The sequence below is a fragment of the Contarinia nasturtii genome, unplaced genomic scaffold (genome assembly GCF_009176525.2).
Source record: "Contarinia nasturtii isolate CC-2019 unplaced genomic scaffold, AAFC_CNas_1.1 Cnas_scaffold_630, whole genome shotgun sequence".
NCBI lineage: Eukaryota > Metazoa > Arthropoda > Insecta > Diptera > Cecidomyiidae > Contarinia > Contarinia nasturtii.
Window position 1 is genome coordinate 2,367,101 of NW_022197981.1, and position 27,700 is coordinate 2,394,800.

Consider the following 27,700-nt stretch of genomic DNA (forward strand, 5'->3'; position numbering starts at 1 on the left):
ATTGCTAGAATCATGTAAATCGCATAAAAATAGCGAAGATGGTTAAATTATAAGTTGGGATTTACTGCAAAAATCCAAGGATATGACCTTTTAATTCTTAAGCAGCGGCGGTGGCGGCAATGGCCATTTGCATACAAACAAACGAATAAGAGAGAAAAAGAAAAAAAAAAAAACAAAACAAAAGACGAATTGTACGAAATTAAATTCAACTTTAAGTGATCAAGTCAATTTATAATTAAACAACCGATTCGGATTCTATGTGCACTATAGTTTAACTCTCACAATTGAAAATGCAATTTGTTTGATATTGCCACGGGTTCTAGTTGCCATCAGTACACGTCACATGTACATATACAACGTGCTGTTCTCGCCTCAATCTGTGTTTATATTTGCATTCAAACAAGATTCTGATTTAATTTGACGAAAAAGAAGAAGAAGAAAAAAGCACTGGAAATAATAATTAAAATTTACTTCTGATTGTCTGCAATCGCAACGACAATAACAAGTAGAACAACTCGAAAAGTGAGTCGAGTCGTTCGATAAATGACGCATTTTCATCATCGGGATTTTGCTGCAAATTATTCTCGGGCCGAAGCGTGTATGTGTTTGCATTGCATTCGCTTTTATATTACATAACACATTGTTCTTGTCCTACGAATCAAGCAAAATTATATTGAGATATTTTTTAGCCAGATGAATTAGCTGAGGCAACTGACGTCAGACACTGAAATGTAGCAACAACTATAGAAGTTCTATTGTTTTCACTCCATTTCAGCTCCTGATTCAGCTGCCTGAAAATATCTCAATATAATGTCTGAAAATTACTTAATTAATACGATATTTTGTTTCTTTCATGGAACTTTGCGACTTTTGTTGGATAATGTCATCGCTGCACAACATGGATAACAAATAAAAGGGCCCACAACTATGCTATTCGAAATTCAATACAATTTCTCAATACAATGCAACCGAGTGATTCGCATTTGGCTGTAATTCTGTAATTGTTTAATTATCCTTTGATTTTCCATCAATTATGCTCGCGCTCAATTTGCTGTACTTGGCATTTTCGTTCACCATATGGACCCGGAGGTTAGGGGGGGAGAGCGAGAGCAAAATCTAAATGTCAGCATATTTTTTTACGCACCAAAGCAATAACTTTTTGTTCTCTTAAAGCTTACACTCACGCACTCTCAATGTCTGGCCAAAGAATTTTCTTTTCTTTTACTTTTCGTTCGTTTCGAATTGAAGCGTCATTTTTTTTGTGGGGATAATGTTTTTTTTTTCGGAATTCCGAGTATAAATTATCTATTGCAAGTTAACTCAAACTCATTTTAAATTCAAATTAACATGGTATTGCCAGAAATAGGGCGGTTTGATTTGTTGTTTCATTTGTCCTTTTTCTTCCCTTGAGAATTTTTACTGTATGTTTGTATGTATGGAAAGTTGTACAAGATACAAGCTGTGTTGTTCTCCTCATATTTTGTTTGCATTTGAATTAATTTTCTCGATTGCGAACATTTTTAACATTTCAAATAGCCAGTGAAAGAGCTGTAGTCGAGACTCAGAAAAGCGTTGGGAATGCAAACACGTGTGTGTATTGATTATTACTCGAAAAACCAGAAGGGCGAATGCAAATAAAGAGAGAGAGAGAGAGAGAGAGAGAAATGTGTGCGCGCAAAATGGCTGGAACAAATGCGTGAGACAATGAAGATACATGGTATTGAAAATGTAAAAAATCAGCTAAATGCCATTGAAAAATCGTCTCAATTGAATTAAAAGTGTGATTTTTTTTAAATATTATTATTTTAAGTGCGCTCTGATATTCAAATCAACCATTCAAAGTAGTATAGTATTTTTGGTTGTTGTTACTATTGTGTAAAGCAAGTGTTTTGCACGCCTTCGTCGTTTTATTTGGTGCGTTTCAATGTTGATACCATTTTGAACAGTATGCTCTTATTTAATTTGTTTTTGCTGCTGTTTTTTTTCGCATGTGCTTTTGTTGTTGTTGTTGTTGTTGGTGTATGCTTTTTTGGTTTATTGTGACTTTGATGATTGCGGTAGTGACAATACGCCGATGTTTTATGCACGTTCAAGGCTTCAATTACGTATGCACGCAACATAAATTCTATGCATCTCTCGTACAAAAAGGAAATATCATTCGTTGTATTGAAGTGTACGGTTAAATAAGTCGTTCAATATTGCAATTTAAAGTGCTGTCGCGATCACACACGGCAAATGGCACGGCAGTTCAATGACACATAAATGGTGAAAATGTCATAAAATTTATCGACAAAACCAAATTTACTTATGGTGCGAAACGAAAAATGGTAATCAACAGTATGTGGTATTTATTGTAAAGATCAATCACTTACCATTTTATGTCCGCGCTCAACAGCAGCACCACTGATTTTCAACAAGTGAGATCACTCTGCAAATGAAAAATAAAATTGAACACAATTAGTGAGAGATGTTTGGCAGAAAGACAATTTTACAGTGTAAAATAACACACTAAAAATTTATTTCAAAATGTTGATCCACGCACTAATTATCAATAAAGGGCTGTACTTGCGACATGTATGACAGTCATAAAGTATTTTATTTTATTTATTTTCTGTTTTAAATTCATTTATTATTCTGTTGTCGGCTGTGCGCCTGCACACACAGAAAGACACACACACACACACACACACGGGAGAGAAGTGAAATGATCTTAAAATCTTTACTATCGCATGTGTGATAAATGGCACATTAACGTCATTTGCTGTGATCAACTTACCCAATAATGGTCCAAAGTGGCAATGTGACATCTTAAGACAATAATTTTAATATTTCTTTTTTCTTCAATTATTATTTACGTTGATTTTTGGCTGAACGTCCGAATCGAGAAAAAAAAGAGTCCATGAATAATGAGACCAATCATATTTTTAAACAGATATGGTGTATTTAATGTCAATACGATACATGCATTCAGACATCGATCACTTATACAAATGTCGCCAATGGCCGAAATGTATATATGGAAAGTGCGAAAACGATTCGTTCATTAATTATAGTATATTATTATGTACGTATATTTTCTTTTTCGGGGTTTTTGTGCTTTTTAACATTCTGTTGACTAAAAGTGGCAATAATGTCACGATTAATACTGAGCGATAAAGTACAAACACACTCACTCACACCAAGCTACGTTCATTTTTTTTGGTGGCCATCATTTTGACGGTTGGTGATTTCTTCATCGAATGCCAAAGGACATTGAACACTTTTTTGATTAATTTGAGCGCGAGAATATATTGGATAACAATGAACGAAGAAAAAAAATGTGCCGTCGTTTCGGCTCCACTGTGTCTTAGATTGGATTTCGGGTCACCTAAATACACACTGAATAAATAATGAGAAGCAAAAGAAAAAACAGTATCATACGCCACTGAACAACTGAAAGCAACTGACACAATCAATTGAAAAATGATTTCAAACAATTGCGCCGCCGCCGTCGCTGTCGACGTCGTACATACCATATTTCACAATAAATTATTCATTCTTTATCTATATACGGTATATAGCATGTTTCGTGTTTGTGACGGAAAAATAATAACAACAAAAGATGGCTCTATATTTTTGTGTTCTTATGTTCCGTTTATACCTTGTGGCAAACATGTGATTGCCCAATAAAATAAATAAATATCATCATTGTCAGTGTAAATTTTCATTTCACATTGTCGCTTTCAAGGAACACTTCGATTCAATTATACTAAAGCGAAATTTCCATCGATATCTCTTATTCTTAATTCAATAATAAAAAAAAAAACGAAACAATTAGATGTCATTTGATCTTCAGGAAAGACGAGTCAGGTGCGCGAGCTTATCTAAGGAATAACACGCTCACATGTAATGTATGTTTTATTCTCTCGCATTTCATTCAATTACATTATCAATCGAATTTATCAGAATTCTGTGTGTATACTCGCGCAATTCAGATAAGGAAGCGAATCAGAAAATTGAGGTAGTTATCGAAATCACTGAATAGATGTTTTTTTTACTGTTGTCTTGCACATCGTCACGAAAATTGGCATGAAAAAATGACAAAACATACAATTTGCGAAATTAGCGGCTATTATAATTTGATTGTTTTTGGTCAAATTAACATTTACAATGTATATTATGACTAACTTTGGCGTGTGACAGCGACAGAGAGAGAAAGAGAAAATATTGTATGATAATCGGCAGGTGGGTTTAAAAGGAAAATAAAATGTTGCATGATACATGCAATTCGTGTAGCTCAATACAAAAAAGTAGCGATTTTTTAATTGCTCATCGAAAGACATCGACTTTGCGCATTAATTGAATTGTTTTTCTATTTTATGGATTATATATATTATATATTGTATGTGTGTGTGTGTTTTGAACACACTCTGTTCAAATGTTAGCGCAATGGGTTTTTTCGGGGTGATTAAAAATATTCAAGACATTATTCGGTATTAAGTGTGTAGAGCAATAAAAAGTATAAAAAACCAAACATATGATTACAAATGAAAATTGAGAGAAAGCGCATTTTGATTTATTTCAGCTTCTACTACTTTCATTTTAACACGGGTAACGTGAAAAATGTCATTAAAAAAACTTTGTTTGCAATAACAAAAACCAAATGGTACTATATAAAATCACTTGTAGGGTACTGTGAGTGAGTGGAACGCGGAAATTGTGCATAGAGTTCACATGACCCATTCTTAGTGCCCAGTTAGCCGGCGTTGAATATTCGTCTGTGTATCTCTGCATGTGTTATCATAATAACCGGCATTTCCCCTCCCAAATATTTGCCACAATGTGAGTGCTCATTAAACAAACTCAATCTGTACTTAAAACGATGTTATACAATTTAATTGGTGAGAGAATAAGACGGAAAATTCGCCTTTTAACTATCTTCTAAAGGAATTTCCCGTAAACGAGAGCATGAGATGCGATTTTGGCTTCTTATTCTCATCCATTCAAATCCAACAGCTGTGACCCGTGTGAAAGAAAAATTAACCCACTTGACTGTATTCAAAAGGTTTATTTTTCATTAAAACAAACTAACTGCATATTTGACGAATGCTGTATAAATTTCATACAAAAAGGAATAGTCATTTATTTATTTATTTATTTTTTTCCACAAGGGTATATACATTTGTTTCGTGTTTCGATTGCAAATTTATTTATTTTTATTTATTTTTTTGTTCGTTGTGTGCATCGGATTAAAATACGTAAACAAACAGCCGATTTCCATCCACTCGTAAAATAGAAGCGGCGTTTTTATTCTTCAATAAACGTAAAACATATGTGCTATCTAAAATTAAACGATTTCTCATTCAAATGTTATGGCTAACATTCCTTTCATTTTTGTTCTTCTTCGTTAATTATATTGTGTGCAAATTTCTATATGTGTGTGCGTGGTTTTTTTCTTCTCTTAATTTTTATTCGAATTCTTAAAATACAGAGAGAAAAAAATTGAATACGTCGACGGTGTACAACAAAATATAAAATGGTGAACAACGAGAGGTTGAGAATAAATAACATAGAGCGTATTAGAGTTGAAACTTTGTAAAAATGGTATATCTGTACATATTTCAAGGTTAAGTCAAATCATCGCAACAACTAATATACGCAGACAATGGCAACAACAACGATTATAGTGTGCCGACAACGTTCACAACTAAGGCGACGTAGAAGTTTCTTGACAACGACAAACGAACAACTATTACATAGTCTAGGTGACACACTATGGCTCGTGCGACAAAATCATCGCGTATTTGCTATTCTGTTCGATATTCGCTTATAAATCACGAAAATTGCAAATGTATATACACATGCAACACCAATATATCATAAATTCAAACACTTTGAATTTTGAGGGAGAGAAAGAGACACCACAAACACGAACCACAAAACGCAATTGACTATAATGATTGTCTGAAACTTGGAATGGCAAAAAAAAAGAATTATAAATGTTCTTTTTTCTTCTCACTTTAAGAACGAAATAGAAGCGAAACGGATGTAAACAACCGCAATAAACAAATCGGAATATTAAACGCTGAAAAATTAATTACATATATGTATTTTTGAATACACACAGTTGAAAACATAAATGTCACGCATATTCAGCAGGTAACCATTGAATCGGTACGTTACCACTTGAAAATAGAGTCCGAGATAGATATAAAAGTAGCTTTTATTTTTAATAGGGGGTTTCAGATCACATGGAGAGCATTTATGAATCTACAATGTCAAGACTCTCGCTTTAATTTTTGGCTTTTAATTTTGTTTTTGTTTCGGTGTTTCGAGAATATGATTGTATTTTTTTGAAAACGGTTTACTTATTTTTGTCATTCCTGTGTGTACGCAAAGCGTGTTTAATGTATAAAATTATCAATAAAAGAACAAAAAAAAAAAACATTGTTAATGTGTAATCTTGATGGTTGTTGACGAAATTCTAATCATTTTTTTTTCATTGAGTCATGATCTCAATGTCCGTTTATTGACCAAAATTATATAGACACGTGTGATGTCTGATGACCCACCGCAGTTTTTAACTCAATATTTTGTTTGTTTTTTTTTCAGCATTTTTGTTCGCATCCATTTTCATTATCATTAACCATTTGTAGTCAGTGATTTATATTTGATAATCATTTATTGTAAAAACTGAACATCGTCGGCTCACATCAATGGTTCCAAAAATAATTGCAAATCAACGTACATATTTCATTGCGACGAGATTTATGATAACAATTTTTTTAGTTGTAAAAAAACAACAACAAACACAACAGGCAAATAAACAATTGTGCAAAGTCGCGATGAAAATGCATTTTCATCTTCAGATTCAAAAGTGTGTGACGGCTTTGCTGCCTATTATATAAATCAGACATTATATTGAGATATTTTTAGGCAGCTGATTCAACTTAATTCAGGAAGTTTATGCTAGGGGGTAGACAAGTGGGATAGGATTAGTGTAAAAATTCGAGAAATTAAAGTGGAATAGACAATTCAGTAGCTGAATTCACATGGATTCACAATCCCATGTATGGAATAGCGAAAATGGGTTAGATTCAATGTTTTTGTAATCGATAGTACAGAATTTGATCAAAGCATTGAACTTGTTTTGAGATAGTAATTTTCTCTTTTTTGAAATATTTTTTAGTTCAAAAGTCGATTACAAATTTACAAAACAATAGATACACTTTCTCAAAATTTGATTGATGAAAAAAATAATGATAATTCAATCAATAACAAAATGTCAGTGTCGATAAATAAGTTTTCAACAAAGTGAATAGCGGCGAAATGTGACGTCATATTTGACAATGAAATGACGGATTGGTGGAATAGTAGGATTAGTGTTTATATATTGGAATCATGGTTTAATCGTTTGTGTCTTCCCCCTAGAGCTTATGTCAACCGCTGAAATAGAGCGACAACTCACTTCTATTGATTTCACTTCATTTCAGCGCCTGACGTGTGATCCCTGTTCTGATTTAGTTGCCTGAAAATATCTCAATATAATGTCTCGTAAAAATAGTGCATTTTTTTGATAAATGACAGAGCTATGTGTTCTCTAAATCTGAAATATAGGTATGATTAATTATATAAATAAAAAAACACACTAAAATATAATCATAAATAATAGTTGTAGAAGACGTTTGAATAGCAGCCGCACAAATAAATGAGATGAAAAAAAAACAAACGTTCGCATATTCACGGATAACTGCATGCCAATTTTGGACCAACGAATACCATAAATTGATGTAACTAACGATGTGATGAAATAAGTGAATAAAAATTAAGCACACACCCACATCATTCGTCCTTTGTGCATTTGAATGTGCACAATTAACGATAGAGTTATAAAAAAAATTCAACAACAGCAATAATGTGCAATGTTTTTTTTTTCTTTTTTCAAATATGTGAAGGGCATTCTCATTTCTATAGTTGCAGTGATTTGTTACCGTCTTTATACATTCTTGTACGATATGATAATTAAATTTGTTAAATCAGATAGGTGGCTACTGTATGTGATATCCAATCCGTTTTGTAAACTCAAATTTGGATCTTTCATACACACACACACACACACACACACACACATCGTCAGTATTTTGGTGCGAATGTGATTTCGAGATAAAGAAAAACCAACAACTCTTTTTTTTGTGGTTAAATATTGAAACCAAATTAGTGTGCACATTACACATTACGTGCGAAATGTGATAATCATGATAAAAAGGAACCCACTAAATAGATTCTTTTATTTATTTATTTTTCTCACATTCTCCATCTCGCTGTCTCATTCGTACGCTCTCTTTTATTGAGATAGATTTTATTGTTTGTTTGATCAACGGAATTTTTGCCTCGTTTGCTGCAACATCGAAGAAGGACATAAACATCGACGAAATTGTTTAATTTTTTTTTTTTTGATCTCGTTCATAGACTGCAACACAATTTTGATACGGTTTTTACAGTAAAGTCAGATTTTATTCGGCTCACTAATAGAGAGTCTCTATTTTCACATCAAATATAGAAATGCCACGAGCAGAAGATTTAATCAATACACCGAGATTTCTTTGACGATCGATATGTTAAACCAACTTTTTTTAATATATCGCTTTATGGAACACGAATAAACGGTAGAGTACGAGAGAGAGAGGGGAAAAAAAGACGAGAAGAAACTTTGTGGTATTGTGTGTGACTATGTGATGAAATCCAAAACGATAACAAATTTTTTTCCATCGTTTTCTTTTAACACATATGTTTCAGATTGTGTATTGTGCTAATGAGTCGCTGTGTCGAAATGAGATAAAACCGCAATAATCAATTTGGCAAGAGCAAAGTTCAACACCATGATATGCCCAAAAATAGCACATTGCATTTAAGACACGAATGACCTTTTTTCTCTCTCTCTTTTGCTGCTACCATATCGTTGTGCTTTGGACAGGATTGCACAAAGTGGCGCTAAAATTAGTTGGTAGATTGTTATTTTATTTGCAATATGCTTGATTTGAAAACTTTGCTTCCTATCCATTAATTATCTGCATTGCACAATACCGATTGCTTTGAGTGAGTATCAAACATTACACACAGGTTGTCTGTATTGTATGCACAAAGAGCACACACAAACACACACATAATCAAATTACAATTTAAGTTTAACCGATTCAATTATACCAATTAAATGTATGACTGAAATTCGTGATCGCATGAGATAGACGACGAGCTGATCGTCACGCATGTCCGAACAATCAACAGCACAATATATATGTTATTTTTTTATATTTCATTTTATAAATATATTCAAAAAGAGAAACTTGAAATTAAATTATGGATACATTGAGTGGCTGGGCAACTAACGCGAATGTATAGATGTGTGTGTGTGTGTGTGTGTGTGTGTGTGTGTGTGTGTGTGTGTGTGTAAATTTGTATTAACGATTCTAATGCGGAACCATTTTACCGGTTCATTTGGATGTTTGCTTTATTTGACAAAACTTCGGAAGTATATTTTTTGCAATGCAAACGGAATAACCGCATCAACAAGACACGATTGATTGAAATTTGAAAGTTGTTCACAATAGCGTAAGTGGATAATTTTATTATTTAATATACATCATTTGAAAATCGCCACTTTGAATGCGAATTACACTTTTTTATTGTTGATTATGGTTCCATGACGAATAAGAATCGAAAATAAAACAACAACAGCACAATTAATCCAGCTACTCACTTGTATTTGCTTGGATATAAACATCCAATTATTTTTTAACGAAAATTACGATTCAAGATTGCATAAAAGGGAACAACAAAGGTGCAAAATGAAGTTTATTTAAATCAAAATGTCAGTGACACCATTTCGGTGAATTTGTTGCGGTCACACAGCTACTGACAATAACACTATCTGTATGCGTGAGCCAATCAACGTGTTCTCGACTTAATCAACAAAAAGTTCATTTGTCATTCAGAATGCATAAGTCACAATTGTTATGTGTTTTGAATAAAAAAAAAACCTTTTTGATATGTATTTTTGTCTTCAATCAAAGTCAATGTGAATGGACAATGGTGTATATATTTATTTTTTGTTTAACGCGCACGAATTTGAAACGACGGAGTTAGAGAGAGAGGGAGAAAAAGAAGGGTTTTATGCCAAAGCACACTGAAAATTACGTCTGTCATACAAATTAATAAGAGAAATTTTTTTTGGCATATACAAGTTTCTTGTGTCAAACTGGCTATAAACAACAACGGATAAATATAAATTATTTCAAATGATGTTTTGTTGCAACGGCATTGGGTGAACACCAACAACAAGGAGATTGACAGAAATCGTTTTAAAGCACCACAATCCTTTTCGAATCGTTTAAGAATCAAATTGGCGGAACTGTCAAAATTGCATTCAAATTAATTCTATACTCAATGAATCTTGTGAAAATATGCACATTTCCCTTGTGAAAAAAAACAACAACTTTTGACTAATTAATCGAAATCTAGTTAGCTTTCAAAAGAAGAGTAGGAAACTTTGCGACTTGTAATCATCGTTCAGACGACCATTGTCAGAATATTTTGTAGTCGACAAAGTATCTGCAGTTATAATAGGAAAGTATCAGTGAACGATTTTGTTTTTCATAGTAAATTCACATTTACCATCAAAACGTCACCGTTTTTTTTTTTAATTTCAACAACGAAAAAACATTGGTAACATATTATGCATAAGAGTCAAACAAAGTAAAAATTAATAAGCTGAAATTTGAACACCACAACTTGTTACATTCAAGCAACATTTGACCGTTGTATGTTTGTCTCCCCTCAAAATTGGCTTTGTTCGGCATGTATGCATTGCAAAAAGGTTCACATACGCTTCTATAAACTTGATATTTTTTACACGCTAATGAAATATTAAAAAAAATGCTTGTATTTTTCCCTCACTCCCTCTGTGTTTGTGATGTTTCTCTTCTTCAATTGTTGGTTAGTGTGTTATATTCAAACTAGTTCTTGTCAATCGAAACGTAAACGATCTCACACTGCTACGCGATGCTAACAAAAAAAAATGAAGAAGAAACACAAATTTCACATAATATTGACGCAGAATTGTGCCATTTATCGAATTTCCTTTTCGAAAAGAACGATACACACATTCAATTTCGAAGAGTTTCGGTTTTTTTTTAAATAAAATTGTGGCAAACAAAAGTATATAAAAGCTATGGAGAAAATGATCGCGCTATATCAGTTACGATGTGTAATGGGATAATAACCATTTACGGTTGTTTTTATCATTGCATGACCTTTTTCGTTTCCCTCTCTCTCTCTCTCTCTCTCTCTCTCTCTCTCTCTCTCTCTCTCGCTTTATTTGTAGAGATTTCTAATACCAATTTTATGTCACCTTATAAAATGAAGAAAGGAAGTGAAAAAAAAATGCAAAGAAAATCGTAAAAAGATTTACTCGTTGTACTGATCGTTCATATGTTTTTCACTATTGTCAACAATACAATGGGAAGTAAAATTGGACGATGTGCAAATGCACAAGCAAAGGAAAACCACGTCACACACACAATCTTGATGCACAATGCATATTCACAAATGAAAAAAAAACTGATTTATTGCTTATCTATATGATGAATGATTTACATGCTTATCTGAACGCGCACGACAAGAGATCACTTACAATGCCCAATATTGCCGACTGGCGAAAATGCTCATTGCTGTGCATAGCTACACTAACATTGTTCCGACCATAAAACGTGACCTAGACAAAGCACAATGTCTGGGATTGAATTTTCACTAGTAAGTAAGTGCATTTCATTTAAATTGAAAAGAAGCAGCAGAGAAAAAAAGCGCATAAAGAGAAGATAATAATAATAAAACAACAACAACAACACAGCTCACATGCATACAATGTATTCTAGCGAAGATCAGTGAAGTTCAATTTATTGAATATATTTGTGCATAGTGTGCTTGCGAATAATCGACGGAATTTGTGCGCCCATTGACGGCTGCACATATTATAAAATGTACGCACATTTGTAGCAGCAAACAGTCGACGAGATCAATTCGGAATAGTTATTAGCATTCGCAAAAATAAAATACTCCATGGTGTTCGGAAATGGAATGAATAGGAGGGAAAAAAATGCGATGAATAAAATATGAAGATTATCGCAAAAATTTATGCACACAAATAACAAACAAACAAACAAACAAATAAAAAAAAACAACAACAACAAAAATACCAATTAAAGTAACATATGTTTTATTTTGTTCGTCGCGATAGACTTAATATACTCTGATTTTGAGCGCAAATTTATTGACGTTGTTTGCAATGTGTGAGTCATCAATGATGTGATCCATGTGGGTAATACAATCACTTAAATTATTATTTCGACAAAAAAAAAAAACAATTTCTTTCACTGTACACTAGCTCTCTTTTTTTTGATTCTCCGAAGTGTGTAAGTGAATATTAAGACAAAACATCAGCCATTTTTTTTGCTGTGATTCAGTGTCTCATTTCATATTCAACGATGTTTAGAAAACATGAAGTGTATTCCAAATAATAATATTGCAAACTATTAATTTCTGTTTTAATTTTCGCATGTATTCTCAGTGAGCGTGTTTTTACTTCATTTCTTTTTTTCATTTTTGTTTTTATTCGCTATATCGATATTTCTACATCAATTTTTTTTTCTATTCAACTTCAAATATTGAAAACAGATTTAAAAGCGAAAAAAAGAAGAACAATGTCGTCAATCTGTCGATAGTTTCAATTGCATCCATATTGATTCACTTGCAAAATTCCATTTGGCCGTCTAGCAACAAACGCTTTTTTATTATGCCGACATTGGCTGTGAGATGATACTCTATCTAGTCTGTTGCTAAGTTGTTCGTGTACACTGCGGATCAAACTAATTTCAATATTTTAAATTAAATAGTTAATTTGAAGTGAAAAACGTTTTCAAGAAAATGCTCGTTTTATCTAAGTATAGTAATTTGTTAGTTTTTTTTTTCGTCCTTTTGTTTTATCTATATTTAAAGATATATTTATTTTTCAAATACACAAATAAAGAGAAGAAGAGATAGAGAAAAACAGCATCGCAAGCTTTAATTAGTAGTCTATTGAAATGAATTGGAATTGCATGGAAATTGGAGGTTACGACTTGTTGAGCTCGAAGAGCATTGTGTCGTGTTGTCTATGGGAGAGATAACGATAAAGTCGATAATTGATTCATTATTTTTGGTAAACAGAGCGTATATTTTTCGTTTGCCGAGCTTATGGCGTGTGCGCATCTTTTGTGTGCACTTGAATATCTGATGCGATCAATAGTGCCAATCAACAGTTAATTTAAATCGACACAATCTTCACCTCATAATATTTCATAGGCACTTTTACGAAATGCATGCCAAAAATAATATTAATACCACAAAACGTTTCATATATAGACAGACACACACAGACACACACACACGCACACAATTGATGAGTTTGTCTTATATTATTTCTGAGCCCACGCATCATTTGCTCAATCGTCTCTTCAATTTCGATTTCAATTCATTACATTTCATGTTTTTTTTTTCTTCTGCGCGATCGAGCTAAAACCAATACATTGAATGAATAACTGTGGCCGTATGTTTACACAATGAGATATGAGTATTGATTGCAATTTTTTGTTTGCGTCGGTTATTTTTATTTTTGTTTTTGTATAAAAGAAAAGAGAAAGTTCCTATACATACAATTGCCCATATAACTGGTTTTTCTGCGTTTGCTAAGCAAACAAAACACTGAAAAATATACAAAATCAGTAATATATACATGCAAGAAAAATTTACAATTTTTTTTTTCTGCATGCTTCTTCTTTTTCTTCTTCTTATTTTTTTGTTTTCGTATACGTATTGAATGAATATTGATTCAAGGGATCAACGAAAAAAATATTACGCGTGCGACATGAATACATTTCACGCACATTTTTCCCCCGAAAATGTTGGATGGTTTCTGTGTATGGTTTTTTTTTATTCTCTCTTCAATATTTTTATATATATATTTGAAAGTTTATCATGACACATTTTGCTTTCCGCGTTGCGGTATATTTTATTGTTCTGTTGCTTTGCGCGACATTACATTAGGCAAATAGCATCACATATTGTTTGAATAATGATGTATTAGAAATTATATGGGAAAAAAACCAGCACCATAAACGTATTGAAGATGCTAGGAAAACGATAAATATTATATGAAATCGATATGCCCTAGGTATTACGTGAACACAATCTCTCTCTCTCTCTCTCTCTCTCTCTCTCTCTCTATGTGTGTATGGTGTTTTTTCTTTACTTTTTCAACAGTTTATGGTATCGAACTCTTTCGCGTAATCGGTTGAATAATGAGGCGCGGTGTTTGAATTATACACAGAGATAACAACATTTTTCATCCGTGTGCATACACATATCATCATAATCATCTGCATACGGTGGAACATTGTAATTTAAATGTATGCAAATGGTTGTGATTCGAAAAGGGCATCCGAAACAAATCGAATAAATCATTTTTAATATTTACAAACACACTTGCTAGATATATATAAAAAGAAGCCGAACAAAGAAGATTTTTCACGGTATACCCGTTTATTTCTATAAGCTAGTTCAAACTAGTGAACATGAATATATGCATAGGAACGTTACAACAGCACTATGTCATTCAGTGCAAATAAGCCAAGTAGCCATTGAAGCACATAGTGTCTGAGAAAATCTTCTTTGTTTAGAAATGTTCACATTTAGTCAAATATTTGTCAATAATTCACAACGGCAGTCATCTGCCTATCCAGTATTGTACACAAACACCGACCACCAAACAATATTGGGTTAAAAAAAATAGTCATCAACACCTGCTTCGTTGTCGTATGCTTTTCTTTCGGTCCATTCAATTCACATTCGTCATCATAAAAACATGACAGGAAAACAAATGAAGTTAGCTTTATTTAAATCTCGCAACAAATTCACTCTCAATAGCCATCGGCTTGCGTACATTAATGCAAATTTTGTGTTATTTTTGTTTTCTTTGCCGTTTTAGACGAAGAGAAACGGATACTCTTTCTTGTTTCTATATTTGAAAATTGCAATGAATATCAATTTATTTGTTCAATTGCGGTATGCAATTTTGCATCATCTGCGCGAACATAAACACGGGGAAGGTACATGCATTGGTGCACACAAATATTTCAAAATTGTACACACACACATACGTTGTATATCACATTTCGCGATAAAGCAATCTATATTTTTTTCCTCTCGGGACTAGATACAATTTTAAAATTGACCACACACCACATGATTTATAAAACATCAATTGAGTATGGGCTAAGCTAAACTATTCACATTTCATAGTTTCCATGTCTATGCAAAATTTGAACTCAATATACGTTTGCAATTCGAACGATAATTCAGTCGACGGTAGTATAATTCTTAATTATGTTAACGAATGCAATCCATAAATCCAACATCGAACGATGAAGCAAAGTCAAATCATTTCCACTGTTTCATAACTTTCTCCAGCACTGTTTTATTATTGGATTATCTATTAAGAGGTACTGTTTGATCCATACATGGGCACAGGGGGGGTGTAAGCCCGGATAACCCCCCTTAAATCGTCCGAGCTACACCCCCCCCCCCCCCGACGACCCTCCAAAATTCTTTCGATTTGCTAGGGTTTTTTGCGAAAAAAGTGAAGACCTTTTTTTTTTGCTTTTCAAGTTTGTGGGGATCTAAAAATCTTCTGATTTGCTAGGGATTTTCGGCGAAAAAGTGAAGACCTTTTTTTTTTTTTGCTTTTCAAGTTTGTGGCCGATGGACACTCCCCCCCTTAAATTTTTTACCGTGCCCATGTATGGTTTGATCTAAAAACAAAAGGCTGTTTTTAATAAGTTTAACATTTATTTGATTTTTAAATTGCCTGAAAAGGAGTTGGTGAAATCTACATGGTTGTCTCTTTTACTCGCATTAAAATGCATATTTAAATTTGACATTAGACTCACTTTTTCACCAACTCCTTTATCTGTATATCATGAATTCAATGGTTTACTTATCATGTGCAAAACTTGAGTCGTTTTATTTCGCTATCTCTTTAATTTATCAATTGGTCGAATGCACAAGCGATTACAATTTGTTTCAATTGTTTCAAAATTTAATATGTAATCTAATTATGTGTTGGTTATTTTATTTAACGAAATTGAAAATTAACGAAAAAAATGCGCACAAACAAAATTGCGCACACTAAATGACGAAATAGCCACTTTTAAGTAAAACACCCGCCGACAATCGGACGAGTTTTGATCGTCTAACAAAGTTAGTGAATGGAAGCAATCTAAAGACCTAAAATACCTTTGATGAATCAAATTGCAGTCAGTCACACAGAGTCATAATTCTGCGCAATGCTTTCACTGCGCGCTCGGTCGCAACTCTGTTGCTGCTACTGCTGCTGCTGGTAGTTATGGTGTATGATTCGTTTCTTAATTGTTTGTACGTTTGTTAATTATGTAGAGAAAAAAAACCAACGCATAGCTTTGGAATATTCGAGATTGGCCATGATAAAAGCACAATATTTAAAATGGCGTTTGAAAGAAAACAGCGACGACAACGGTGAAAGAGAAATGAAAAAAAAAATCGAAAGTACGTCATTGAAAGCAGGTACTTAGACACACATAGGCGCTATTAATTGAGATGCAAATTTTGTAAACAGCATACAATTCCAATAAATTTTCAGCGCTGAACTCTTGTTCCGCTTTCGCGGAATTGAACTGTTTCCTTGAATTACGTTTATGTACTCATTATCAGTGTTTTTTGTCTTTGTCACATTTGCCTCTCTTCGACTGTGATTCGCAATGCTCACACATATTTAAAATGGACTGCATTATTCATACCGGGTCAAAAATCAAAAACATTCGTTCAAAAAAAAATCAATTATCACACACAAAATAAAATTCACAAGCAAATGCAACAAATCGCCACTTATTTGTGTCGGCTTATATATATGTTTTCAGTTTTATATTTGTTTGTTTCGATTGATGATGTTGTTTTTTTCTCTTCTCGCGAGATCTCATCTTGAACGTTTGTTCTTTTTCGTGTAAATATTTTTTTAGCGATTTATCTTATATGTATTGTGATTGCTTTTGAGTATATTTTCACAAAACATGCTAATACATTGACGTTTCGAGCGTTAGAGAAAAAGAGACAGCGCATAAGATCTAAGAAAGAATATAATTGTAATAAAAATTATTTTTTTTTGCGAAAGACCTCGTGTCGCGGAAAAGAAATAAAACATACACATTTATTGAAAAGCAAATTAAAAAAAGATAATAATGTGTACATTCGGAGGTTATGTGCGCTCACAAAAGCCATCATTATTCATAAACTTTATTAATGTGTGCACATATATGGCCTGTCTTCAATGAATGACGGAAAAGAAAATCGTATTAGACAGAATGCCAATGAAGACAACGGAATAATACGAAAAATAAACTGTGAATGAAGAAGCAAAAATGATAAAATAGTAGCAACACCAGCAACAGACATAACAAATCGCAACTGAAACGCACTACAAAAACACGAGCACGCACTAATACATTAATCTCACGCGCGCCAATAGTGGTTGTATCAACAGCGGCGGCGGCAACAATGTAAACGCCGTCTGCTTTGTAAACAAAAGCGGAGCAAGAGCCTCTTGGCTGATTGAGAAGAGAGCAACAACAACAAACAATACAATATCTAAAAAACAGGAAAACAGATACAGAATTTTAAATCGAAAAGGAAAATAGCATAATAATTACAACATTCAATGTCACTTGAGAGCTTGAAGTGTATGACACACTCTCACAGAAGAAAAGAAACGATTTAAAATATGTGCTATTCTCTAGTTGAGTGAGAAAAACACATATTATAATCAATACCGTTGTTTGCCCTTGAAAAACTATAAGAATCATGAATGACGGAAAGGTCACCATCATCAGTCTTGAAAAATTTGTGCAAAATGGACCATTTATTTACTTCTTGATGATGATGATGTTGTACAGTGCTATGCAAAGATTGTATTCGTCGACGGCTATGGCGCACAAACACTCTGTAACTGATACTCTTTAATGCTGAACACTGTAAGTGTAAGCCGTGTGTGTGTGTAAGTGGAATGTAGAAAAGTCCCTGTGAATTATTGCAAACCATTCTGCAAAGTTTAGCAAACAAATCAATTTTTATCTGCTTTAGTGCTTTTAATTGAATCAACGGCTGCTCTTTTTTCTATAGCAATTGTTGTCGAACGATTCGATATTGGTTTATATAGTTTTCAATGTCATTACTGATTCGATCCACTTTTCACTGACAATACCATAGCCATTTTTCCCTTCCTCTTCTGGTTTATATTATTATTTTGAGCTTGAAGTATTTCAAACCATTGTGTTTTTGAATTACGGTGATTTGATGATGAATTATTGAACTTGCACAATACACGATCAGAAAATTTCGTTTGATTTATGGTGGCGCACATGTGTGTCAAAAACTATTTCGCCCTTAATTTTAAATGATACCGTTTTTCGGATGGAAATTTCGTCGAATAGCAATAAATATTCAATTTCAGTTTAAATACTTTATCGGCATAAATTGAGATAGAGATTTAGTTTATCATTAGTTGTCCTTGATTTTATTTTTTTTATTCTTCTGTCGATGATGTTGTTGTTGCTTCCATATGAATGTATTTGACTATGCCATGTGTTTTCAATGCGACAAGGACGGCGGAAAATATGGACAAGGGCATATGTCACAAACATTCAAGCTCTCGCTCTCATTTTCCGTTTCACAAGCTTTTTTTTATTGCTTTTCATAAGTCAAACGCTGGCAAGAGTTTTCCAATTCAAAAAAATTCAAATCGCATTTTCACTATTTGCCACAGTAAAATTTGAAATATTTCTCCTTTTCGTGTAGCTTCACTGTTCATCACAAATGAAAATTCAGCTAACTGGTTGTGTGTGTATGTGGCGAAAGAGAGAGTGAAAAATATCAAGTGTGATGTTGCATACAAATCTTTATCACTGCGATTTATAAAGGCCTCAAAATCTATTTAACTCAATTTTTCGATCCATTATTATCATTCGGCTAGACACATGTGTCCAAATATTGACCATAATTTGCCATGAATCAACAGAAGTACTAGCAACAAAAAAATCGACGAAAAAAAAGATGTGCTTTGTTGATTCATCCCATTAACAATCCCATTCGCGACTCTAATTTATCCGCAAGCACGTTAATTACCGATGGTTTGATTGTGGATTGTAAATATAGAAAATGATTTTTATTTAATGAAAGCAATTTCGAGAAAAAAATATAGACCTATCGTGGTAATTGTGCGGTGGTAGCGCATGTCAGTAACAAATTAAAAGCAAACAAAGCAAACTGTCGAGAGCGAAAAAAGCAGACAAAAATAGACGAGAATTCATGTGAAATGTATATACCTAAAGGCAACCTGTTCAATCAATTAGAAATTGTAAAAATACATTGATCTTGTCGATCTGTTCGAAAAGAGCCAGGAATTTACATAATAAATGTATTACTTCTGTTTGTATGTGTTGTTTTGTTTCTCTCTCTCTCTCTCTCTCTCTCTCTCTCTCTCTCTCTCTCTTCCTCACTCGATGAGCCCAATTGAAGTTTTATAAAAAAAAAATGCATTTTATTTTCCTGTTCATGTTTTCATAGAGTGCCGCGTTGCTCAGCGAAACGATTTTGCAGCAAGCAATCATTTTGAGTCAACAAAAACATCGTTACGGTCATTATCATCATCTTTGTCTATTTTTTTCGCGCCGCCAAAATTCGCGCGCTTGCTTTTTGTTTGTTATTTGTTCGTTCTTCGCATAAATTTTTTTTTGTCGTTTTTCATTTTGTTTTTATTTTGTTTATCTGACTGACGGTGGGTTCTGTTTCGCAATCGATAATTGCGCACTTAAAAAATGTTTTGGGCGCAGACATTATATAGTCATGACACAATGCGATTAATCGATTAGGCATTTTATAAGTTTTAAAATTGAGTTTTATGACTATTTGACCGCAGGCCAGTGCAATCTTTTTTTTTTCAGGTTGCTTCGACTGAAAAATGTTGAGGATTTTTTTCGGATAGAAATTATCGATTTTGTGGTAAGGAAATGGCAAACGACAATGTACGCAGCCATCTTTGTGGTCACTTGATCAATATAAAAAACAAGAATTGGAATTCAAACAAAAGTTCGGTTGGTGTGTGATGATTGTATGTGAAATGTGACAGATTTTTTGCGGATTAAGATGCACAAAAAACACACCCGAATAAGGATATTTTTCGGGCTAAAATAATAATCATTTTATATGATACGATAATTTATGATTATAAATCGATTTCTTTGGAAATCGATTCGCTGAGCACACAAAAGTCATTGTAATTTGTAATTTATATTCGCAGAATTTGATTCTGATTCATTTATTCGATCCATCAAACGAACCAAATCGATACAATGAAAACGAATAAAAACGAACACTTCTGTGTAAATAATGAAATCAATGCAAAACAAAATTAATATATACAATCGATTGTTGGTTTGCAAATTGTGCTGACAACAGTTTGTAAGTGATTACTTGTGCGGATTTCTCGCCTTGGATCTTGGATCGTCAACATACATACACGCACATGCACATTCCAGCGTATGGTATTTATTTCAAGTCTTTTCTATAAACAATGTACCATATTCCTTTTCGTCGGACTCTGTCTCTTTTGCATCCAATTTGCTTACTCAACCGGCAAGTTTTCATGATTAGTTCAACTCGATTTAACCGTAGCTGGCTTGAAATTTGTTTGAACGATGTTGTTGTTGCCATTTTGTTGTTGTTGTACTTTCCCGTTCAATTACATGAAGCAACTCGCGCTTATTATGGTAGTTTTTGTAGAAATTTCCGGTTATATCTACAAGGAAATATCAAATCTGATTTGGTTGTGTATGTACGCATCCAGTTCAGTTCTATTGCATATACACAATGAACCATTACACGAATTACAACAACATTCTATGATATATGTATGTCTACATACATGTTTGCAGTTAATGATTTTCTCTTGTTTTCTTGTGTGTGTCTCTCTCTCTCTCTTACACACACACACACACAAACACACACACACACACACAAGAATTGTTAATTAAAATGTGTACGTCTCTGGTTTTTTGACGTGTTTATTTCTATCTCCTTTTTCAGATCAATTTTAAATGAAAAGTACACGAGCAGGAAGAAGTTTAAATCAATTGACCCGAATAACCGCCACACCGAGCGACAGAAACAAAAATGGTGTTGGTTGCCATCAAGAAGGCAAACGAAAAAAAAATCAAACAAATCGCGCAGCACAACAAAAGTAGCAACAGATCGAATAAAACGTCCTATCTAATAGCGTAAACACTAAACAGAACAATCGATATGTAAATTTTATGTGAATAATTTGTTTTCAACGGATTGCAATTAAAATAATTTATTGACTTTACCAAGCAAATATCCACAGAGACGAAGGAATTGTGAGAACGAAACAAATGTATGCATTTTGAACGAACGAGTGAGCGCTGTTAGCGCGTGAGTTCACGCCACCGATAACTGAAATGGACTCCAGTAAAATGTATATCTAAATTAATTACACACACACACAAAATATTTTTCACTTGATGACAGGTCAAAAACAATAATTACGAACAAAATGAACACAACCGATAAAGATAGATAAAGAAAGAAAGCAAGCGATAGATAGAGAAAGGGAGGGATAGAGAGAGAGAGAGAGTGCGCGCGCAAAATGGAGACTGCCAATCGATTGGATTGAATGCGATAGTGAAAATGCACAACAAGCTTAAAAAAACAACAAATGTTGCTATCCAAATTGATTGGCTCCAACGGATTTCGAAATATATCGATAACTGAGCACGTTCCGTTGGCATCACGTTCATTGCAATAAAATATTTTTTTCATTTGGAAATGGAAAAACAACAAAATTGTCGTTTTCAATATCACATAAACACAGAGTTGGTTTATTTGCAGTTAGAGAAACCGGACATGAACAATATGATGATGAGACTGATGCTCTGTATCGTTCTCAATTCTGACTCGACCCCAATATTCCGCGTGAATCACGCGCTTGCCCCTTCTCCCAGCATAAAATTCAAGAGTGAGAGACAAAAGAATAGCTCGAAACTGCCAATTATGTAAGGTAGGTAACGTTTTTTTCTTCTTCTTTGTAATTAGCATAAAGGATGCAAAATGAAAAGGTTTTCTTTCATAATTTATTATTGTTACTAAGGACCTTCGAAGTAAAGAAAATGTAAATCATAATTGCGTCGTTTTGTTTATTTATGCAATTCACACGGAAAGAGAGCGAGAGAGAGAGAGATCAATAACGTTATATCAAATATTGATGGAAGCAGTATCAGGGAAAATATAAGAAATATAGTGCAAAAATTAAAAGGCTGCATTGATTTTTGATGACACAAGCATTCATAGAGATTAGTGCGGCGTAATGCCGTTTCGAAAGAAAACTTTTAACAACAATATGCGTCAAAGATCTACCAAAGTTTGGTAACCAAACACACCATAAAAGCACTTTGAATTGATTCTTTACATTTATTTCTTTAATTAATTTCTTTTGCGCTTTGTTGAAACTCTTTTTCTTGTTACGTATTTTATTATTTTTCTTTTGATCCGTTTTTTTTTGTAAGAATTTATGGTTTTCTCCTTTTTTTTGTCGATAAATGCTTCTTTTTCTACAAACTCATTTTTCATTTAAAACTCTTAAACACAACACTCACCGTTGATTCGGTGTTTGCAAGTTCGATACCAAACGAACTATAATGGCAATTCATGAGAATCGTTCACGTGTTCCTTTTTTGTTTGTGATTCACACATATATCAATATTATCATTGGATGTGGTTGTAATTTTTGCTTTTTTGCTGCCGACGGAATTCAATATTTAGATAAAGTTAAGAACACAACAATTCTATCAAATTCTCTCGCGTTTACTGTGTTCTACGTTCTTTGTTAAATTTCTCTTTTATTTTCATGTGTTATTTCTGTCGGGCTGAAAATGAAAATACATTCATAAATTATAATTTTGTTGTTTTTGCTGCTGTTTGGGGCACAATTCAAACGGAAACGGGGGAAACAACAATGTTAGAGAATATGAAGAAACAGATGATTGAGAATGCGAGATAAAGAGCTCGAGAGAGAGAAAGAGAATGGGTGAAAACCAGAGTGACTGATCTGGATTCGCGTCGTAATACAATTGATAATTTATTTATTCGTTTTGCTGGTTGATTGTTTCTGTTTTCCGATGTGCATATATTTCTCTTTGGCGTTTAAACAAAATGTACGTTTGTAATCGCTCTTTACATGCGAATTAACACACACAGAGACTAGTGTGGATTTTATTGTCTTATATTCTTCTTATTTTCATTAAGAGAGCACATACGTACATTTATCGACGACGTCAATCAGCTTTTCTCTTGTTTTTTTTTGAAATATTATTTTCTGTTATTTTTCGATGTGATTTTTTTTTGTGTTGTTTAATATCGTGCCATTATGTATGTTCGTCAATGCATTTTTATTCCCACACTTATCGAACAACACCCTTTATTTGCTTCAATCTTTTGGCATTTTCAATAAATTCAGTTTTCGATATGATCAAACACGATTGCATTGATTAATATGGCATATACATGTATTTCGTGTAACATATTTTTTATCGCTGATTTTGTAGCTACTACCAATTGGAATATGATCTTCTTCGATTTGTTTGTCCTTTTGCCACCACCATTACGGTTGCTGTCAACCGACTTTTTTTTTACTTGCCGTCATCAATGTTTATTGTCGTGCGCAAGTTGCTTAATCATTTTAATGAATGATCGCTGTTTGTATCGAAGGGTTTGATTAGATGGTTTCCATGCGCGCTATATTTATACATTTTAAGCGTGAAAGCGAACAAAAATAAATGTAATATGAATGGCATAGACACAGCTGCACGCCAATGCAAACAGCTATTTGAAGTCCTTTAATTATGTTTTTATAAAGGCAATCATTTCGCTTCAATTAACTTGAATCGATTTCTATGTTTGTCTTATCTTTTGTCATTTATCCAATCCTGTGTGTGTGTTTTGTTTTGTTTTCTTGTGTGTTTGTCGGTGTCATTGGTTTATCTAGTGACAATTGTCTGTTTTCATGATGACCTTTTGAAAACTCAACCATGTAGCAGATAGATATATCTCAGTCAGTTTAATTTGTGTATTGGTGAATGCGAATGCGTTTTTTATTTGTCTATTTTTTTCATATTCGTATCACTTACTCTCTACCTTGCTTTCCAACACACCGTCACGGTTCATATTATGAAAAACGCATGTGTTTGTGTGTATGTCATTATTTTAGGCCGTTTGATTGTAGAGTGTCACACATAGAGTGTGCGGAGTCTGTATAATTATTCGAGCTGAACGATAAACAAGATTTCCAAGTTCATACACGACACTATATATAAAAATATAATGTATTTTTTCTACTTTATATTTTCTTTTCTCTTTTCTCTCTCTCTCACACACTTTTTTGCTTCGAACATGTATTATTTTCATGAAATTTATTAGCAACAGCAGCCGTAACAAGACAACATTTCATGTATATTTCTCCGTTTCAGCGTGTGTCTAACGCAAAAGTGCCTTTGGCCGAAAGTCATTGGATTTGTTTTGGCGCAAGTTGTGTTTTTCATTTTGTATTTGTACAAGTTTCTTTCGCCATCACCATCACCATCTAACTATCAGCGCCAAATGTGTGCAAGTTGCAATCTTTAACCACATAATCACCGTTATTATTATTACCGATACAATCCCGAAATTATATGAAAATTTATAAAGTGGGGGGGAGGACATGCAACATAAAAAAAAACCGCCAAGCTAGACATCAGCTCATTGAATGCGATGAAACAAAAACATAGACACTCGCTACACATAAATGTATATAAAAAGAGAGAACCACGTTAAATCGAATAAAAAAGCTGCAACGACAGCAACAGAGACAAATACCTAACACAGAGATTACATACAGCAAAAACATCATTTCGTTATTGTTGTAACGTTGAAAGCGCACAAATAATTTGTGTGTGTGTGTGTGTTTTTTTTTTCGTTGTTTCTTCAAACGATTTTTTTTTCTTCGTGCGATAGGGTTTTTTGCGCTCAATTCGATTCAAGTTTGATGAAATTTCTGCACAGACCCGAGAGTTCGGGTCGAGAAGCGTATATATATGAATGTACTGTATGTTATTATTATGATCAATTAGGTCTATGATGGAGAATGTATTTATGTATATGGATTTGGTTAAATGTGTGCAATTGCCATTTTGTTAGCAAGGCAAATGGGCCTGTGTGGTGTTACAATGCGTATGTGCATTATGTTGAGTGCTTTTTTGATGTCATTGCTGATATTGCCATTGTTGGCTTGTTGGCTGTCGATGATATAGTCATTCTCGAGTACTGTAAAATGCGGATATGTAAAGTAATCTCTCTGTCTCCCGCTCTCTTGATATATTTGTGTGTGTGCGAGTGCTTGTAAATGATGTACATTGCAGTGCATATATTCATGTACATAGAGCGACAGCACGTTCTCTGTTATTCTCTGCATTCACATTGGTCGCAAACAAAAACATTGAATTGCTTTTTTAACTTGTTGGTTTTTTGCAACTACCGCAAAATGTCATGCTTTTTCTTCAAAATGGAACATTCACATCTTTTCAACTAAATATCAATCTATTATAGATGAATGAATTTTGCAAACAAGTCATAAAATCATTGAAGATAAAAAAAAACAACGAAATAGCAACAAAAATCGTTGCCCATATAATTTGACATATGGATGCTGATGTTGACTGATTCAAACACCTTTCACTTTATGTGGCCGTTTTCATCTCGAACCGTTACCAGCATATATGCATTGCGTCTTGCCCACCATATCGCATCCATGACAAACAGACAATAAATGCATTACTGTAAAATTGTCGAAGAAAGCGAGCATAGCGTTGATGAAAACAAAATTTCTTTGTAAAATTAATTATTCGATAAGAAATAAACCACACTGCATGAATGTATGGATATTTTCTTTTGGAGTGGGGGGAGTTCTTTTGTCTGAAAACTTTTTTTGCTTTGAAATTCAACATATCATAAGTCATTTGTGAGTGAATCAAAATGTTACCCAAACTCATGTAGTGTTGGTTGTGCCCTTTCATGATTTTGATTATTTCTGCTTTATATGATAATAATGTTCAATCATTGAGCTACAAAAGTGATATTTGGTTTCTTTGGTGCTTATCGTTGTTGCTTGCGTGTGATACGCACACGACATACGTCATACGAGTTTTAAAACTGATACAGTCACATTCATAGTGATTGCGTGCCGGGTACGTAAATTCAAATATATATACTTCAAGCGAAACACAAAATACCAGTAGAAATAACAGCACCAACATTTGATTTGATGGAAGATCAGAGACGAAAAACGAAATAAAAGAGCTACCAACGAGGAAATTGATAAATGCACATTGCACACACATATTATAAATATATATAGAGTGGAGCACAGTTGATGGCTTCGAGCTGCAATTGTATATGAATGATTGGGTAAATGTGCAGCACAATATTTCCCAATGTTGTGTATACTTTTATAAAAAAAAGGTTTCTTGTTGTATTTTTCTCTCTGTCTTACTTTTGGGTAAAATGTTTTTTTTTTTTCATGATTTTTATGGTCGATTTCAAAGAGAAACATCAGAAACAACGCATACAAACGCAGACACATGCGCGTCCAACACACAGCAGCAGCAGCAGCAGCTGTGTGTACAAATATTCAAAGAGTATGTTGGTGTCAATGAGATATATATCCAATCGAGTTCGGTGTGTCACGTTTTTCTTTTCATTTTCAGTGAGGCCGTATGCTATTTTTTCTTTCTTTCTCTATCTTGCATACACAGGCTCGATCAAACGTACACACGCGCATATGGTATATAAACTAAATAGAAAATTAAACTATTACATATGAAAAAGAAAAATCAAAATTGATGAAAAACAATACAAACACATGTATTCGAATACACATACAATCACAAACACATACAAAACATTCGTTTTACACAACATTTATGCGCATTCGACTTGATGTATGTTCGCGGCTTTGGAATTTGTCTATTTGCACTTTTCTACTATTTTTCTCCCTATTATTTGATTTGTAGGCACTTTGGCGTTGGTTTTCTTTGGTTCGTTAAACTATACATCGTTTTATTTTTTATTTTACTATTTGGGCACGTTTTTCTCTCGTTCTTTTATCTCTTTTTCTCAATGAAATGTATTTCAGTATGCAAGAGATTCATTGAATGACAAAATTATGACATTTTTAGACACAAAGCATTCTCGTTCACAAGTTTCGTTGCAGTGCACAACACAGTGTTATGTGTTGAATATTCGTAACAAAATTCAAACAAAAACACTTGACAAAACTTTTCGATGAACAATGTGAGGCGTTTTCCACATGCATACACACGCTCCAAAACATTTCTATTTCATTGAATGAATATGAAATAAGTAACAAACAGACAGTATTTCGTTTTAGCACAAAATGTTCGTCTATCTTCAAAAAAACAAGTAGCTGTCGACTTATGACGGA

At 33.4% G+C, this 27,700-nt stretch overlaps 1 protein-coding gene across 7 annotated transcripts in view; it reads right to left on the minus strand.

The window, feature by feature from the left end:
• The window catches only part of LOC116340320 (serine-rich adhesin for platelets), a 41,267-nt gene that overhangs the window by 6,915 nt on the left and 6,652 nt on the right, over positions 1–27,700 (minus strand). For 3 of the 7 annotated variants that reach the window (XM_031766760.1, XM_031766762.1, XM_031766758.1), the window contains exon 2: positions 2,373–2,428. The gene's annotated coding sequence lies outside the window, so the exon portion shown is untranslated. Of the gene's footprint in view, positions 1–2,372; positions 2,429–2,776; positions 2,901–3,173; positions 3,410–22,823; positions 23,094–27,700 lie in introns of those variants that run through there. The other 4 variants (XM_031766759.1, XM_031766764.1, XM_031766763.1 and 1 more) reach the window with 4 other exon arrangements.